This window comes from Myotis lucifugus, unplaced genomic scaffold (genome assembly GCF_000147115.1).
Source record: "Myotis lucifugus unplaced genomic scaffold, Myoluc2.0 scaffold_98, whole genome shotgun sequence".
NCBI lineage: Eukaryota > Metazoa > Chordata > Mammalia > Chiroptera > Vespertilionidae > Myotis > Myotis lucifugus.
In genome coordinates this window covers 4,506,367-4,513,225 of record NW_005871146.1, presented here as the reverse complement: position 1 = coordinate 4,513,225, position 6,859 = coordinate 4,506,367, and positions in this window count along the sequence as shown.

The following is a 6,859-nucleotide window of genomic DNA, read 5'->3' as shown; positions in this document are numbered from 1 at the left end:
AAGAATCCGAAAATACGAAGATAGTGTAAGGAGCCTCTGGGACAGCTTCAAGCATACCAACATCAGAATTATAGGGGTGCCAGAAGATGAGAGTGAGCAAGATATTGAAAACCTATTTGGCCCTAACCGGTTTGGCTCAGTGGATAGAGCCTCGGCCTTCGGACTGAAGGGTCCCAGGTTCGATTTCAGTCAAGGGCATGTACCTTGGTTGAAGGCACATCCCCAGTAGGGGGTGTGCAGGAGGCGGCTGATCGATGTTTCTCTCTCATCGATGTTTCTAACTCTCTATCCCTCTCCTTTCCTCTCTGTAAAAAGTCAATAATATATTTTAAAAAAAAGAAAAAAAGAAAACCTATTTGAAGAAATAATGACAGAAAACTTCCCCTTCCTGGTGAAAGAAATAGACTTACAACTCAGGGAAGTGCAGAGAACCCCAAACAAAAGGAATCCAAAGAGGACCACACCAAGACACATCATAATTAAAATGCCAAGAGCAAAAGACAAAGAGAGAATCTTACAAGCAGCAAGAGAAAGAAACTCAGTTACCTACAAGGGAATACCCATACGACTGTCAGCTGATTTCTCAACAGAAACTTTGCAGGCCAGAAGGGAGTGGCAAGAAATATTCAAAGTGATGAATAGCAAGAACCTACAACCAAGAGTACTTTATCCAGCAAAGCTATCATTCAGAATTGAAGGTCAGATAAAGAGCTTCACAGATAAGGAAAAGCTAAAGGAGTTCATCACCACCAAACCAGTATTATATGAAATGCTGAAAGGTATCCTTTAAGAAGAGGAAGAAGAAGAAAAAGGTAAAGATACAAATTATGAACAACAAATACGCATCTATCAACAAGTGAATCTAAGAATCAAGTGAATAAATAATCTGATGAACAGAATGAACTGTTGATTATAATAGAATCAGGGACATAGAAAGGGAATGGACTGACTATTCTTGGGGGGGGAAAGGGTGTGGGAGATGCGGGAAGAGACTGGACAACAATCGTGCACCTATGGATGAGGACAGTGGGTAGGGAGTGAGGGCGGAGGGTGGGATGGGAACTGGAAGGAAGGGAGTTATGGGGGGAAAAAAAGAGGAACAAATGTAATAATCTGAACAATAAAGATTTAATAAAAATAAAAATATATAAAAAAAAATAAATAGGAGAGAAACCAAGATGGCGGCATAGGTAAACACGGGAGTTTGCTGCCTCGAACAACCACTTCAAAAATACAACTAAAAGAGGGAACGGACATCATCCAGAACCACAGGAAGGCTGGCTGAGTGGAAGTTCTACAACTAGGAGGAAAGAGAAAAGCATACCGAGGCTCAGAGGAGGCGCAGTGCTGAAGTAAAATACTAAGGTTCGGAGTGCATGCGGAGCGGGCTGGAGGCTGAGGGCGCAGTTGTCGTTTTCAATCGGGAGGGAGTCTCAGGCTCTGAGCTCCAGTTCCGGGCGAGTCTCTAGGGACCCAGACTCATAAGGGAGAAGCAGGACTGTCTGGCATCGCTCAGAACCCTAGGGCAGCTTTCTCTCCGAGGGGCTTGCAGCGATTACCGGGACACTGAGAAGCAGAGCCTCTGAGGGCAAGACTGAGAGCAGCCATAATTGCTAACCCCGCCCTGTTGATCTCGTGGGACCCGCCCCGCCAAGCCCTGCAGGGAGGCTTTTGCTGGATAGCCTCAGGCAAAGGCTAGATTAGCACCTCCCTAGAGATCCAGGAGCCAGGAAGCCCAGAGGTCAGAGTGGGACCATCCAGTTTTCAGCTCCGTGGAACCATAAAAGACACACTCAGGGGGCAGACTCAGTGAGCACCAAAGCCTCATTGAAGCAAGTCTAGCCCCAGAGGGGTGTCTCCAGCACAGAAGTTCTCCCACCGCAGACACAGCTGATTCTCACAGCCAATTGGCCTGGAGGTCAATTCCTCACAGTGATAACTACAACAATCAAGGCTTAACTATAACAAGACTGTGCACAAAGCCCACAAGGGGGTGCACCAAGCATGTCTACCTCAGGTAATTGGGACACTTAGCACAGAAAGGCACTCTATTGACACAGCGAAGCATAAAAAAATGCCAAGACAAAGAAACAGGACACAAACGACAGAATTGGAGGAAAGCAAACTGTTGGATATAGAGTTCAAAACCACACTTTTAAGAACTGTCTAAAAGAACTTCTTTAAAGAACTGTCTAGAAGCCGCCGATAAATTTAATAAGGCCCTCGAAAAGACTGGTGAGACCGCCGATAAATGTAGTGAGATCTTCAAGAAGACTGGTGAGACCGCCGATAAATGTAGTGAGATCCTCAAGAAATCTAATGAGACCCTCGATGTTGTGGTAAAGAACCAACTAGAAATTAAGCATACACTGACTGAAATAAAGAATATTATACAGACTCCCAACAGCAGACCAGAGGGTCACAAGGATCAAGTCAAAGATTTGAAAAACGAAGAAGCAAAAAACACCCAACCAGAAAAGCAAAATGAAAAAAGAATCCAAAAATACGAAGATAGTGTAAGGAGCCTCTGGGACAGCTTCAAACGTACCAACATCAGAATTATAGGGGTGCCAGAAGATGAGAGAGAGCAAGATATTGAAAACCTATTTGAAGAAATAATGACAGAAAACTTCCCCTACCTGGTGAAAGAAATAGACTTACAAGTCCAGGAAGTGCAGAGAACCCCAAACAAAAGGAATCCAAAGAGGACCACACCAAGACACATCATAATTAAAATGCCAAGAGCAAAAGACAAAGAGAGAATCCTAAAAGCAGCAAGAGAAAGAGAATCAGTTACCTACAAGGGAGTACCCATACGACTGCCAGCTGATTTCTCAACAGAAACTTTGCAGGCCAGAAGGGAGTGGCAAGAAATATTCAAAGTGATGAATAGCAAGAACCTACAACCAAGAGTACTTTATCCAGCAAAGCTATCATTCAGAATTGAAGGTCAGATAAAGAGCTTCACAGATAAGGAAAAGCTAAAGGAGTTCATCACCACCAAACCAGTATTATATGAAATGCTGAAAGGTATCCTGTAAGAAGAGGAAGAAGAAGATAAAGGTGAAGATACATATTATGAACAACCAATTTACATCTATCAACAAGTGAATCTAATAATCAAGTGAATAAATAATCTGATGAACTGGTGATTGTAATAGAATCAGGGACATAGAAAGGGAATGGACTGACTATTCTTGGTGGGGGGAAGGGGTGTGGGGGGTGCGGGAAGAGATTAGACAATAATCGTGCACCTATGGATGAGGACAGTGGGTGGGGAGTGAGGGCAGAGGGTGGGGTTGGAACTGGGTGGAGGGGAGTTATGGTGGGAAAAAAGAGTAACTAATGTAATAATCTGAACAATAAAGATTTAATCAATCAATCAATCAATCAATAAATAAATAAATAAAATAAAATGGGTTTCACCTGGCTAGAATCAAGGTATTGGCAGGATTAAATTCCTCCTTTCTGGAGGCTCTCAAGTAGGATCTGTCTATCTCCCTTTTCCAACTTTGTAGGCTACCTGCATTCTTTGGCTTCTGTTTCCAGATAGCAATTGCTTCACTCTAACCTCTGCTTCTGTTGTCACATCCCCTTTCTGACATTCTCACCTCACTCATAGACTCTTGTGATCACATTAGACTCATGCAGATAATCCAAGATAATCTTCCCATTTCAAGACCTTAACTCAACCATACATTTAAAGTCACTTTTTTCCTAGTAAGGAAATCTATTCACAGGTTTTGAATATTAAGGCATACACATTTTGGGATATCATTCTGTCTACCAGCAACACAAATGAACAAAATGGATACACAAAGAAATAAAATATTTTATTAACTCCATATCTGTTCAAGAATTTGAATTTGTAGTTAAAAATATTCCCATAAAGAAACCTCCAGAGATTCCAAAATGGCAGCAGAGTAAGTGGAACTTACTGACACTAATACTCCCAGTTCCAAACTAGAAATATAACTCTAATTCAGAAAACCCACCCTGAAAAATCAATTGAGGACTAGCAAGAGAGAACCCTAATAACCAAGGATGGAAAGTGGAGACTGCATAAAGATAGGTAGAAGTGTAGAGGCATTAAAGGGCTTGTTAGGCTCCCACAGACAGCAGCTGAAGTTTGGAGTGATATCTCAGCTGTGGGGGTTCCCACTAAGAACTCTGCAGTCTAAACCCAAAGTTGGGCTCCCAGCCCAGAGTACCAGAACTGAGAAAGGTGCCCATATAACATCTGGCTGTGAAAAGCAGCAGGGTTGCTGTCTGCCAGAGAGAGACAGCTAGAAATGCAGGCACCCTCTTAAAGGGCCAACACACAAAATTTTGTGTGCAGCCATTCATCTTGGGGCCTGACAGAGGTAGGGCATAGTTGACTGGAGCTTTGCAAGCAGAAGCCAGTGTTGGGGGCTATGAGGTTGGAGCTTGGAGGAAAGCTACCCATTTCCTGTGCTGAGCCATTCCCTCATACTGAGGAGGACATCTTTCTCCATGGACCTTTGCTATCCAGGTGGTTTTTGCCTGGGGAGAAGGCAGTTGCTCCACCCTATTGGAAGACCTCTCCCACTACGCTGTGGTAGCTGAAGGCTAATCAAGACTGAGTGTCAACTGGACTGCAGGCAGTGGAGGACCTCTGGAGGCTCTGAGTCTTTGCCTGATCTCCTTCTGGGCCCAGTGCTAGGAAAAGCAGACCATGGTGCACATCTTGGTCCTTTCCAAAGACACCCAGTCCCAGCAGAGGGAGCCATAAGCTGTGGATTGCTGATAGCTCCAAACAGGGTACTTGGGGCCAGTCACAAATAGTGTCTCACATTGTCCTGCATTAGAGATTGGGAGTCATAGCAGATCTACCTAACACATAGACACAAACCCAAACAGACAGCCAAAATGGAGAGACAAAAACACAACCTTCAAATGAAAGAACAAGAGATTTATCCAGAAGAAGAGCTAAACAAAATGGAGATAAGAAATTTATCAGATATAGAGTTAGGAATCATGATGGCAAAAATGTTTAACAGCATGCATAAAGATATAGTAACTATGAAAAAAGGCCAGTTGGAAATAAAGAATGACATAGCACTAATAAAGAACACATTGGAAGGAATACACAGTAGCCCATACACAGAAGGTAGGGGAAGCTGAGGATCCAATCAGTGAATTAGAAAACTGGGTAGAAAAAAATCATTCAATCAGAGAACCAAAAGAAAATACAATTAAAAAACAGAAGGACAGCTTAAAGGAGCTATAGGACAACATGAATTGTAACAATATTCGCATAATAGAAGTGCTAGAAGGGGAAGAAAGTGAGTAAGGTATAGAGAATATGTTTGAAGAAATAATGGCAGAAAACTTCCCTAACCTGGTGAAGGAAAAAGTCACACAAGTCCAGGACCCACAGAGAGTTTCAAGCAAGAAGAACCCACACTCAGACGCGTTATAATTAAAATACAAAAAATTAAAGACAAAGAGAGAATCTTAAAGACAACACAAGAAAAGCAATGTTACCTACAAAGGAGCTTCCATAAAGTTGTCAGCTGATTTCTCATCAAAAACTCTACAGGCCAGAAGGGAATGGCATGAAGTAGTCAAGGTAATGAAAAGCAAGGATCTGAAACCAAAATTACTATTTCCAGCAATGCTATCATTCAAAATAGATGGTGAAATAAAGAGCTTCCCACACAAAAAAGGCTAAAGAAGTTTATCATCACCAAACCAGCAGTGCAAGAAATGCTAAAGGGCCTGCTGTAATGAGAAGAAATATATACATATATACATACTAGAGGCACAATACACAAAATTTATGCAAGAGTAGGCCTTCCTTCTCCTGGCTGTCGGCACCAGCTTCCCTCTGGTACCTGGGACCTAGGCTTCCCTTGCAGCCCTGGCTTCATCCGGAAGGTCATCCAGAAGGACGTCTGGTCTAATTAGCATATTATGCTTTTATGATTATACTAGACCCCCGGTGGGGTCCCTCAGCCTGGCCTGTGCCCTCTCGCAGTCTGGGACCCCTTGGGGGATGACTACCTGCTGGCTTAGGCCCGCTCCCCGAGGCATTGGGCCTAAGCTAGCAGTCAGACATTCCTCTGGCAGCCTGGGAGCCCTCGGGGGATGTCCACTTGCCAGCGGGGAGCAGGTCTAAGTTGCAGTCAGACATCCTTAGTGCTGCTGAGGAAGCGGGAGAGGGTCCCACCACCACCGCTATACTGGGAGCCATCAGCCTGGCTTGTGGCTGAGCAGAGCTCCCCCTGTGGGAGCACACTGACAACCAGGGGGCAGCTCCTGCATTGAGCGTCTGCTCCCTGGTGGTCAGTGTGTGTCATAGTGACCAGTCATTCCCAGTCGTTCTGCTGTTAGGGTCAATTTGCATATTACCCTTTTATTATATAGGACTAGAGGCCTGGTGCACAAAAATTTGTGCACTCGGGGGGGTGGGGAGGGGGGTCCCCCAGCCCGGCCTGTGCCCTCTTGCAGTCTGGGACCCCTCGGGAGATAACGACCTGCTGGCTTAGGCCTGCTCCCGGGTGGCAGAGGGCAGGCCCAATCCCTAAGTGCAGCCCCTGGTCAAGCTCAGAGCAGGGCCAATTGGGGAGTTGGGGCACCGCCCCGTCATGCACAGAGCAGGGCGGATCGGGAGGTTGCGATGCCACCCTCAGTCACGCTCAGGGTAGGGCTGATTGGGGGGTTGGGGCACCGCCCCCTGTCACTCACAGAGTAGGGGCCGATAGGGGAGTTGGGGCACTGCCCCCTGTCACACACAGAGCAGGGCGATCTGGGGGTTGGGGCGCTGCACCCTGTCACACTCAGGGCAGGGCCAATGGGGAGGTTATGGCTCTACCCTGTCACACACAGAGCAAGG